At 55.0% G+C, this 12025-nt stretch overlaps 1 long non-coding RNA gene across 1 annotated transcript; it reads left to right on the forward strand.

The window, feature by feature from the left end:
- The first annotated feature begins 6618 nt into the window (after positions 1-6618).
- LOC124239321 (uncharacterized) lies at positions 6619-9055 on the forward strand. Its single transcript, XR_006888600.1, has 3 exons — positions 6619-6752; positions 6831-6917; positions 8964-9055. It is a non-coding gene; the product is annotated as an uncharacterized LOC124239321 (long non-coding RNA).
- The last annotated feature ends 2970 nt before the right edge of the window (positions 9056-12025 follow it).

A 12025-nucleotide genomic window follows, 5' to 3' on the forward strand; every position in this document is an offset into this window, starting at 1 on the left:
TTATCTGAATGGGCCCTAAATCTGATGACAAGTGTCCTTATAAGAGAAAAGCAGAGGGAAATTCCAGACAGACAAGAGGAGAAGGCCACGCGAAGAAGAAGGCAGAGAGAGGAGCGATGCTGCCACAAGCCAGGAATGCCTGGAGCCACCAGATGCCGGCAGAGGCCAGGCAGGGTTCTCTCCTAGAGCCTCTGGAGGGAGCATGGCACTGTCCACACCTTGAGTTGGAACTTCTGGCCTCCTGAACCATGCAAGTGGGGGGATCAGAGTTGGCCACACCAAAATGTGTCCCTTTGGCTTGATTTTTTTTTTTTTTTAAAGATTAGCACCTGAGCTAACAACTGTTGCCAATCTTCTTCTTTTTTTTTTCCCCTACTTTTTATCCCCAAATCCCCTCAGTACATAGTTGCATATTTTAGTTGTGGACCCTTCTAGTTGTGGCATGTGGGATGCCGTCTCAGCATGGCCTGACGAGCAGTGCCCTGTCTGTGCCCAGGATTCGAACCAGTGAAACCTTGGGCCGCCGACTTAACCACTTGGCCATGGGGCCGGCCCCCTTGGCTTGATTATTTTTAAGAACAGAAGACTCTGAAAGAAACTTTGACTTTCCTCCTAACTGTCTAAAAAATTTTAAGATAGAAGGCCTGTTCCTGGAGAAACTAATACCATAAGATAAGTGTAGGGTAATGTAAAATGTGTCTCCTGGGTCACATTGTCTATAGATGACCCAGCAAACACTGGTTTAACAAACGTTTACACTTCCATCTCCATGTAAATTGCCTTCCTTCCCTTTGAAGCCCCAAACCATTACCCCAACATCCTCCTTTGTCTTTAGCTGAAGATGGTATTTAAGGTGGGCACTTTGATCATTCTTCGAGTTACTCGATTTTCCTGGGTTTCTCCCATGTATACATGTTACTAAACTTTGTCTGATTTTTCTCCTGTTATTCTCTCATGTCCATTAAATTCTTAGACCAGCCAGAAGGACCTAGAGGGTAGAAGAATTGTCTTCCTGCCCTACAAGAGAATACATTTCTGTTCTTTTAAACCACACAATTTGTGGCAATTTGTTGCAGAAGCCACAGGAAACTAATACACACCCATTTCTTCTCTGGATTATTATGCAACCAGTAGCAATTATTGCAAAGAGGTGGCCTCATGGAAAGGATCTGGGTTACACAAGCAAATGGCAGAAAAAAGGCAGAAACGTTGTTGGGTAATCAGCATGTGTCCTTTCATGCATTTTTCTGCATCATCCCATAGTAACCCTGTGAGGTGGGTCCTGTTGTTATCTCCACTTTACAAATGAAGAAACTGAGGCAGTGCTGTAAGTAACTTCCCAAGGTCACGCAGTTGACAGGTGGGGGTTCCTGAACCCCATCCGCTGAAGCTATGGGCCGCTAGCTTCACTATTAGGCAATGGCCTTCCTCTCACCCTGAAGTCCAGTTAACAGGAAAAGTGTGGGGTCTACTGGACGAGCAATGGCAGTAAGTTGGTGCATGAACCAAAAATGGAAGGAAGAAAATGTCAGCTTAACATTTTGGAGAGTCTACCCTCTCCCCTTGGCCAGAACTGTCCAGAGGAAGGCATGCTACATCCACTTAATGGAATTGTATGCAGCCATGGACCATGGCGATTCCGGAGACCTGTAGCATCATGGGAAATGACACGTCATCAAGTGAAACAGGCTCGATGCTGAATTGCCTCTGTGCTGGGGCACCACGGTGTAAGTGTTACATACACACCGTGCGGAGTAAGAGGGGACTTACAACAGTGAAAGCTGTGTGGGAGGAGTGTTACAGAGGTTTTTCTTTCCATTTTTTTCTTTCTGTTCACATTTTGCCAAATGAGTAATACAAATGCAAAACTATAAACCTTTATTTCCTCTCCCCAAGTCAGAGCTAACCTGTCTTGCTGGTGTCCACACCGGTATCTTGGATGAGCAATCATTCCGTTCTGCCTGCGCTTCAGGCAAATTATATCGCAGCCAGATGCTCACGTGTCTGCCCTGTCCGTTAGTAACAGGGGTGACTCTGTACCGGGATGAGACCCCGGGAGGAGGACTCCTTTGGGAATACAGGTGGCATCAGGGAAGTCTGTCAGTGGGTAGCAGGGCCTCAGTCAACAGGAGCTCCAATCTTGGGGCGTGCCGGATGTCAAGAGCATGGTGCCCGTGGGTGTACGCGCAGCTCCTTTCTCTGGGAACACCCCCTGGTGCATCCCTGTGGCTACCGGCAGCCTCCGGTCGGATACGCTGGCCTTTGAGTCTGCCCAGGTCGATTGGACCAGGGGTGGGCACCTGGCCCCAGGTGAGCCAATCAGTGTTTTCCCCAGGAATATGGAATTAGAATGAAGAAAACAGTGGCTCTTCAGCTACCCGGAGCTTGGGTACCGTAACATGTAAGCTGGGGAGCTGTGGGGCCTCTTGAGCCCATGGAAAGGACTAAAGCAATTGAAGAAGCTGCTGTGCAGAGAAAGAGAGACTGAGAGACAGCCCCGAAGCAGAGGCGCAGGGAGGAAGAGAGGGTCCTGGGTGAGAGAGAAGATTTCGGGCTTTTCAGCCCCTGGTCTTTGTATCTTTTTGAGGTCCCACTGCATTCTTGCCCCCGGGGTTCTCCTGAAAGTCCCTTGCGCCCCTTGCCTTACTCCCATATTCTGCTTAAAATCTCTATCAGTTTCCTGGGGCTGCTGTAACAAATTGCCACAAGGTAGAAAACAATAGAAATTTATTCTCTCACGGTTCAGGAGGCCAGAAGTCTGAAATTGCAGTGTTGGCAGGGTTGGTTCCTTCCAGAGATCCCGAGGGCGAATCTGTCCCTGCCTCTCTCCTGGCTTCTGGTGGCTGCCTGCCGTCCTTGGTGTTTCTCGGCTTGTAGGTGCCTCACTCCAACCTCTGCCTCCATCTTCAAACCGTGCTCTCCCCTTGTGTCCGAATCTTTGTCCAAATTTCCCTCTTCTTATAAGGACACCTGAATCCAGATGAGCCCATCTTAGCTCATTAGATCTACCAGGGCCTTATTTCCAATTATGGTCACATTCTGAGGTTCCAGGGGAGTATGAATTCGGGGGGGACAACATTCAACCCAGTACAAACTCTCTTGAGTTGGTTTCTGCAAAACAAAACAAATGAAAAATATCAATTAATACATGAATTGGTATCAGAAGTGGGGTGTTGAAAGAAACAGTTTTTCAAAGAAAGTACTGAAACTAAATGACAAGGCAGAGTGAGGGGCGATGAGGACTCCTTATCCTTGGATGGGACGCTGGCAGTTATTGCTATGTGGTAACAGATCATTAAACTATTTTCAGTGGTCTCCTGGGACTCAGAACATCACACCAACTAAGACCAACGATTTAGGAAACTTGGTAGCAAAATGTCCAGGACATCAGTAGGTGAGTTAATTCCAGCAGCCTTCAGAAGGTGCTCCGAGGCGAGCTTCAGTTCAATTCTGCTCAAGAGCAAGAAAAAGCAGGGCAAATATTTAACTCTGTTGAGGGAAATTCTTTTCTCCCATAGCCTTTGACTACCAAGCATCAGTTAATCATGTGCTTGCTACACAGCAGCAGCCACTTTCCCTGCCACTCCCTCTTTATCACACCAAGGTTGGCACATGGAACAGAAAAATCTCTGAGCTTTGCAACTGGGGATATCTGGGAAGAGCCACAGGAGTGAACAACCACCCCTTAACCTCCGTCCCTCTAAAGCCTCGCGTGGTCAAGTGGCAGGAAGGCAGGCAGGGGCGGCATTCCAAGAGAAATTAGAGAAAGCTTTCTTCCCACCCCAAATCGGGTCACCTTTAGGCTGAAAGAAGAAACTAGGCGCCCCTCTTGCTAAGAAATCCCAGTCCTGGGGCATGGCCCAGTCCAAGGCTGAATATCCAGCTGGAGAGGATCTCATGGCATTGGTTATTGGTAAATGACATGATCCCAGATAAAACTGACAGGTAACCAGCTAGGGTTTTATTAGGGTTGAAACTCCAGAAAACCCTAAAACCTGGCAAACTGGGGCTTGATGTCTCACCCTCTGGGCGATTCTGAGGCCCAAGTACAGGCACCAAGAAGAAGCAGGCCGCCTGGGCAGCTGTGTCCCCTCCTAGGAAAAGCCTTCCCAAGAAGCTCTCAAGGGCGGGCCCGAAGGACTGCAGACAGGGGATCCCTTCCCAGTGGGCAGAACCCAGGGCAGCCATGTTTGCTAGCGAAGGAGCCGAGGAAGGAAACGAGCAAAGCAGATGGCACGTGAGAGCTTGTTCCTGCTGGTTCATTCACCCCGCCCGTCCCGAAGACCGTGTGTGTGCTCTGCATGGCGCTGCCTTTTCTGCTCTCTAGATCAAGCATGGCAGGAGAGGTTAGACTGATCACCTAGTCTATCGATCGAGCGGGTCCCGAGGAGCCATCTTAGAGGAGGTTCAGCAGAAACAGACAAGTGGGTGTCAGCTGGAGACGGCAGCTCAGAGAAGGGAGCCCTGGACGCAGGAGGTTGACACACCTTGGATTGCGTCACCTCTGTCAGGGGGAGAGGTATCTGTGGTTAAATGTTAGGCAAGGACAACAGGAATGGAGAAACCTGGGGAAAGTTGAAGGAGTTAAGCAAGGGGGAATGCTGAGCAGGATGGAATGGGATGGATTAGAGCGGACATGGCTGGCTTGTAGGCTTTTAGGCTGTCCATCTGGCCTCCCTTTCTGGTAACCTCTCTCATGTGGTCATGCGGACAGACACTTGGCACACAGATCTGACCACTGGCCACAGCTGATGGGGCCAGAAGGGAGGCCCTGATTCGAGTCAGGACAGTCACCTCCTTCCCAGGAAGATGGGCTTGGGACCTGGAAATTGTTCCCTTTGGGTGAAGGGATCCAGGACACATCAGCTGGGCAAATGGGGACAGGCAAGCGGTTCTGAGAGTGTCCGGGGGCTGTCTGGTTCCAGCATCCCAAAGCTGGGCTGCATCCCCGAGTCCCACGGGAGGACCCTGGACCCTCGCTATAAAGTCCCTTTTCCTGCTTGAACTCATATGCTGGGACAGGGACCTGCACTCAGGTAAGGGGTGAGGCTGGACTTGAGAACAAGGTGGACATCGATAATCAAGAGAGCCAACACACCTAGCCCCCCGGGGTTACCTCCCACCACTGCCCGCACCGTGCCCTCCATGCTCACCGGAAGTCGTGACGCACAGCTCCAGAACACCCAGGCTCTCCTCTGGCTCTGGGCCTTTGCTCACACTGTTCCCTTTGCCTGGATGCCCTTCCCAGCTCTTCCTCACCAATTTGTTTGCCTGGTTACTCAGCACAGATATTACCCACCTGGCTCCCCTGCCTGGAGGGGTGCCCCCTTCTTTACTCCAGGCTGTGCCATCTCCACTGCAACACTCGGTCTGGCCAATTGTGACAGCCTGTGTCCTCAGCTGCTCCTGGGAGCAGGGATGCTGCACAGATCTGCGCGGGCGTCTTGGCCATGAGCTCTGTGTCAGGCACCCAGGGTGTGTTACAAGCCAGTCTGTAGAACGAATGAATGAATGTCTGAATGACACAGTCATGGCTGGACAACTCAGGCTTGCCCAGGGGAAGGGTCAGGGATCTGCAGCCAAGGGTAGGGGAGCCTGGTCGCAGCCACCGTAGGAAAAGCTCCTTCACCTCCTTCCAGCAGAAGCCTGACACCCAGTGACCTGGAGCCGGATGCTCAGAGGCCTGACAGCCTCAGAGAGGCTGGACTCACCTTTCAGAGCAGTCCCTTCACCCCTCATGTCACCAGAGATGTGGGTTCAGCCTGGATCAGTCCATCCCTAGGTGCAGCCCCAAGGCTAGGAATAGTCTCCAGACTGAGGAAGGGAACATGGACCCCTCTGCTCCCCCATCAGGCAGGCTCTCCCCACCGGCCTCCTGGTCTCCACTGGCAGCATCATCTACTCTGAGCTGGAGACCAGAGTCCAGACCTTGACACCTGGGTGGCAGAGCACATTCAGCACACCCCTCTCCCCAGCCTTGTGAAGCCCCCCAGGTTCCTCTGACCCCCGGGTTTCCTTCCAGGCCGGCCTCCGCCTTCCCCTCACCACCCCCCAGCTCTCTCTGATGAAAGAGCCATGGTGCAAAATTCGTTGGGGAGAAAAACAGGAAGTGGAGCCCGAGAGCAAGCCTGCAGAAGCGCTACCCGGCCAACGTGGCAGCCCCCTTCCACCCGCAGCCTTACGGGAAAGTGGTGAGGGGGCAGCCCCAGCCCCAGCTGCGGGGGCGTAGGGGGCGGCCAGGGGAGAGTCCAGTCAGGACCCTTTGGCTGTGAGGGGCTTTATTTTTAGATCAAACATCACACCTGCATCCTGCATTTTACATCTTCTCTCACCTTCTCACAACTCCTCAGGGTTAGTACAATTACCCCATTTTACAGATGAGCAAATAGACTCAGAGGAGTTAAGTGACTTGGCCAAGGCCACGCAGCCTTTGCCCACGGCTGGGTCATGGCTCCTTGGTTCTTTCTCAGTCTTTGATTTCTATTTGTGGTGTGTTTTTGTTCTGGGCCTGTGAGCGCACAGTGGCTGGGGGAGGGCAGGAGGGGGCGTGCTGTTTCTGGCTCCTTCATCTCAGCACATCCAAGCTGGTGGGAAGAAAGCGGAGCAGGGCCAGCTGCTGAGGACCCATCCCTTAGGTTCTGGTCCTGGAATGTGTGGACCAAGTGCCCTGGTCCCTTTGCTAGAGAAAAGGAGTGGGAGTCAGCCAACTGACGGCAGCAGAGGGTGGGGACCAACCCCCAGTACAAAATCAGGTATTTATGATCTCAACTGGCTGACAGCCCAAAGGACTCAGAAGTTCAGGTGAGTTCAGAATCCTCTTTTCCTCCCAGGCTTAGTTTCCTGCTTGAGAGGCATCATCAGAAGAAGACCCCCAGGAGAAGAGGCGGGACTGACTGAGGTGGCCTGCTTGGAGTGAGGTGATGGAGAGGGGACAGAACCCCCTGCAGCCCGCTCCCCACCCAGGCCTGAGCCTTTGCCTGGACGCTGGCTCTCCACCTCCCTCCAGGGATATGAGGCCTGGCTCACCCTGCTTGCCCCACCCCGGGACAGACCATGGCAGGCAACCCGGGGCTTCTGAGGACCCTCCCCATGGAGTTCCACCCCAAGCCTTTCCCTGCCCAGGGCTCCCAGAGATCTGAGGCATTGAGGCAGAGGGTCACCCCTGTTGCCCGTGTTTTTCCCAGGCCTTGACCCACGGGGGAGTCGTCCTGTGCTTCAGCATTCTCCGCCACCCACATCTACTTCCTGACTACCAGCTCTGTACCGGCTACCTCTGGGCACCTCCCCCCCAACACTCCACAGAGCTCTCAAACTGAGCTCCTCAGGCTCCCCAATCCCGGCCACCCGCTGCGGAAGGCTCTGCGGCCCACAGGGTCCATGAGGTGGAAACCGCAGCGTCGTGCTGGGGCTTCATTCACCCACGGTGCACCACGGCGCCATCCTCCCTCCACGACAGGGGCACCTTTCCCAGAAGCCGCTGAGGGCTGTCAGGCCACAGCAGAAGCTAGGACGTCTGCCTCAGGGGTTCCTCTGCTGCCCTCTCAGGGGTGGGTGGGCTCTGCCCCCCAGCTGTCCTGCTTCCTCTCCCAGTGGGCCACTGGGCTGCAGAGCAGCAAACAAGAGAGGCTCTCGGCCTTCGCCATCAAAGGCGTCCCCTACTCTCTCTGCCCTCTCTGCATAGCTGTCCCGGGCCAGCACTGAGCATCCCTCAGGGGCCAGCAGAGAAGGTGGACACGATGCGGGGGGCCTGGCCTCCTGTCTTTTGTGGAGGAGACTGAGCCTCTGGTCCCCAGCCACTCTTATAAGAAAGGGAACCATCAAAATGAGTCAATATATGTAAAGTGGTAGGAGAATGCACGACTGTTAGTGAGAGCTCAATATGTTTATTTCCATCATGGTATAATTTAATCCTGACAACAACCCTGTGAGGTCAGTACTATGCTCCCATTTTATAGGTGAGAAAAGTGAGGCGGAGAGAGGGGAAGCCACACGTCTAAACTGATGCAGCATTAAGTGGCTGCACAGGGATCCGAACCACTGGAAGCTTGTGTTCTAAGCCACCGTGCATGTGCACCAGGACTGGCCTGGCCCGGCACGCCTGGGGGCCAGCTTCGGATGTACACACCCACACACACACACTCTCTTGGGCTGCTCCCACCGCTGCAGGATGGCACGGGAGGCTGTGCCCGGACGACAGCGAGGCTGAACTGGGGTCCCGGGGCGGAGCCTTCGCGGCCCAGCCCACCTTCCCCCGCGCGGCGCCCGCGCCCCCAACCTCGGGGGCCTCCTGTTTGGGTTCCAGGGACTCACGGGTGCCACCTGGTGGCGACGTAGGGTAAACGCCACCGCTGTCCCAGCCACGCATCGCCGCGCTCAGCGCGCGCTCCCTGCCGCCCGTTTGGCTAAGGTGTGTAGTGATTCGGCCAAAAGAACGATCTCCAGAACACGGAATTCCCTTTCCTTCCCGCCCAGCTTCCTCCAGGGATGGGGAAATGAGTGTAAAGCCTTGTGTTGCTGCGCTTGGGCTGCCGGTGATTTGGGGGCAGGTATTGTGGCAGCAAGCTCATTTTACTGAAAAGTGAAAAATATTGTATGTTGCCTCAAACTTCCTCTCCTTTCTCTGTTCCTGCACACAGGTGGCAGGTTATTCCAGAGCCGCTCTCCCAGCTGAGCTTCGTGCTGGACAGCTCAGCCCCAGCTCTGACCTTCTCCCCTACTCTCTCTCCCAGCTGGATCCAGCCCCTGTGCCTGGGCAGCCTCGTGCATCTCCCCCGGGGCATTTGGCAGTCCCCCCCCAATAGAATCTGCCCCCAACCCAACTTCCCGCCAACCTGCCCAGGTCCTGCACTTCCTTCCTGCTTCAGTGAAAGTTGTCTTCAGTGAAAGCTGTCATCGTGTCCCCCCCACCCTTGGCCGAAGCAGAAACCTGCTCACGGTTCACTTCTCTCTCTTCTCCACCGCAGGCAGGTGTGGCCAAGCCTCGCTGTCTGCGTGACCGTCAAGGGGCAGGGGCTACAGGTTTCACTCTTCATTCAACACGTGCTGTCAAATGTCGCCAGACACAGTCCTACAGCCTGAGGATACAGCAGTGACCAATAACCATGCCCCCGAGGACATTCTAGGGGGGAGGGGGCAAATAATACAGGAATAAATAAGAAACAAACAAGTACATTGCTAATACCTTGCATGGCAATAAGTGCTAAGGACAATAACGTAGAGTAGGGGCCACTGTCACCAGACCCCCAGGTGGCCTCCTCACCCTGCTTGGGACCCCCGCCCCATATCAAGGGCGGCTGCCCTCACCCCACACGTTGCCTTCCTCACTCTCTGGGCTGCTGACCCCATGCAAGGACCCCCGCCCCCGCCCCCGCCTCCTCGTTGCCTCCCCTCAAGCCCTGATATCTCCCACCAGGTTGCCCTCCTGTGTGCACGCCCCCTCCCAGCTGGCCCCCCAGGGCAGACGCTGCATGGTCTGCTCCTCTCCCTTTGGACCTTTTTGGAGCTTCTGGACTGAACTGTTAGGGAATGGAAAGGGAAGAGGAGAGAAAGCAGCCCCTCAACTTGATATTTTGAAATTTTTCAACCCCTCCAAAAAGCTGACAGAGTGGTGCCGGGAACACCAGCTGCCCTAGAGGAAGGTAGCTTAAGGTGGGACGAAAACAGCCTGGTTGAAAGCCGATGGCAGAATGATCCAGGAGACAGGAAAACAGTGACAACGCAGAAGGGGGAGGAGCTGCTGTTGGATGGGGTCCTCGAGCAGGAGAGGGGGTGGCCTTGGATGGGGTGTGGACAGTCCGGCCATGGCGACAGGCAGGAGAGCAGAGGACAGGGGACAGCTGTGCAGAGGCTGGTAGATATAACGTGGGGGACGTGGACTTCTCTCCTGACTTCTGCAGCTTTTTTCTGTTCATTAAGAAGCAAGCTTATCAGCTGAGAGAGAGAAGAGGGGAAGTGGTGCTGAGACTGGGAGGCGAGAGGTGAAGGTGTGACAAGTTCCTCTAGGAGCCTGCCAGGAGTGGCCCTGGGGCTGCAGAGGGCCCTCAAGGTTCTGTGGTCATGCAGCTAAACTGAGACCCTTCGGTGTGGCTGTGTTTCTCTCCAAACACTTTGGTCCAAGTGGGTCTGTGCCTCTGCTTGCACCTCCATCTTCTCTTCCAGCCCCCTCGGCTGCTGCCCCTGCCTGCCCTTCCTCCCTCCCTCACCGATGGAGCACCCCAGTCTCTGGGTTTGGGGCCTGGAGGAGAGTGAAGCTGAGAGGCACAGGGAGAAGCGGTGGAAGGGGGGCCTGCCTCGGGGGCTTCAGATCCAGGCACAGCCGGGCCGGCTCCCGGCCTTCCTCTGCCCAGGGCCTCCCCGGCTGAAGCTTGAGTCGGCCTCTCCCGCTTTGCCACCTGGAACATTTCAGTTGAACCTTCTGACTCCAGCCTCTTCCCTCTAATCTGTCTGCCCTTTACCCCTTCCTGATCCGATAGCTGCGAGTTCATTCTTCTACAGGTGTTAGCTAGGCAAAGACATAGAAAGTTCTGGAAGGCTCCAGGGTCCTGAGTGGGAATGGTCATAACCAGCACTTACCAAGTACAAGGCACTGTTGTAAGCACTCTGCGTACACACCGTTAATCATTCAGTTCTCATCATGGTCCTCTGAGCAGCCTCTGTGATGATTCCCATGGCGCAGGGGAAGGCGCAGGGGCAGAGAGGGTCTATGGCGATGCGCTCACAACTGGACGAGCCGGGGTCTGGAGCCAGAGCCCCTGGGCCTGACTCGGTCAGGAAACCAAAGGAGGCCCATGCGGCTAGACCGCAGAGAAGGGGGCGGGGTGGCAGGATGGGCTATATAATGCTCAGGGCCCCACGCAAAGTGAAAATACGGGCCCTCACTCAAAAATTATGAGGAATTTCAAGATGGTGTTTCCAGCAGGTCATTAAGCCAAGTGTGCGGCCTGTTTGGCCATGCAGCTGCCCATGCAGCTGGGCCTGGTGGTGAAGACACGCAGGCAGGACCAGCGGGTCAGGGCTTCTGAAGCGGGGTCCAGAGTGGGTTGTTGTAGGGGATGTTCCTGTGTTGCCTTTGCCTTCCCGCAAGGCGACCCCCTTCCCAGGCTTCCAGGCCCAGCCCGCAGAGGCTCCTAGTTGAGAGTGGAGAAGACGTGGGTCCTGAGATGGTCAGGAAGCAGGGGAAGGGACAGGAGCCCGTGACAGAGAGGGGGTGGGGACAGCATTAGATCCTTCCCTCCTTTGACATGATCCCTCCTCCTCCCTATCCAGATCCCTTTGCACTCAAAATCCCCGGAACCCGCAGGGACTCTCGGATCAGCACTAGCAGCTCCCTCCTACCGCCCACATTTCCCCCATGCTAGGTCACCGGGGCAGGGAGACGGACCCCACCCTAAGGTGCGGGTCTGGAGACGTTTAAAATGTGCGAGAAATGTGTTCTGAGCTTCCCTCTCGCATCTGTGAAGAGCGTGCCGTATTCTCGGAGTTGAAGAAAAGTCACTGCGCTGGGAGCAGGGCCGTCCCAGGGCGTGCGGACCCCAGGCAAGCGTTCCCTGCGGGGCTCCTGTCTATATAAACAATTTTGAGGAATCCAGAATCAGCGTGTCAACACTGTTCTTGCAGCTGACGCTGGCCAGTGGGAGCCACCTGTTTGCCAGGCTCCCTCCTGTGGCAACCCAAACTCCTGGAGGCATCTGGGTGGCCTAAGATGTCCCACTTAAATGGCACTTCTGCTCCCTGGTCCCAGGCACCAAGGAAGGTGCCCTTTAAGGAAGAGGACCTAAAGTTTGGGGACCCCTGAAGCATGAGACCTGCAGTCCCCACACCCCCTCGCCTGGGCCCAAGGGTGGTACTGAACTGGAGGGAGAGGGGGAGCCAAGGAGAAGTGAGGGAGAGGGAGATTGGGGGAAGCAGGGCCAGATGGTGCCAGCCTGCAGGGTCTTGGCTTGATGCTAAGAACCTAGGGAAGCCAGTGCTGTTTGCAGCATTGGTGCCCCTTTGAGTCGCAGGAATAGTGGAGTCACGAACAAGA

The sequence above is a fragment of the Equus quagga genome, chromosome 5 (genome assembly GCF_021613505.1).
Source record: "Equus quagga isolate Etosha38 chromosome 5, UCLA_HA_Equagga_1.0, whole genome shotgun sequence".
NCBI lineage: Eukaryota > Metazoa > Chordata > Mammalia > Perissodactyla > Equidae > Equus > Equus quagga.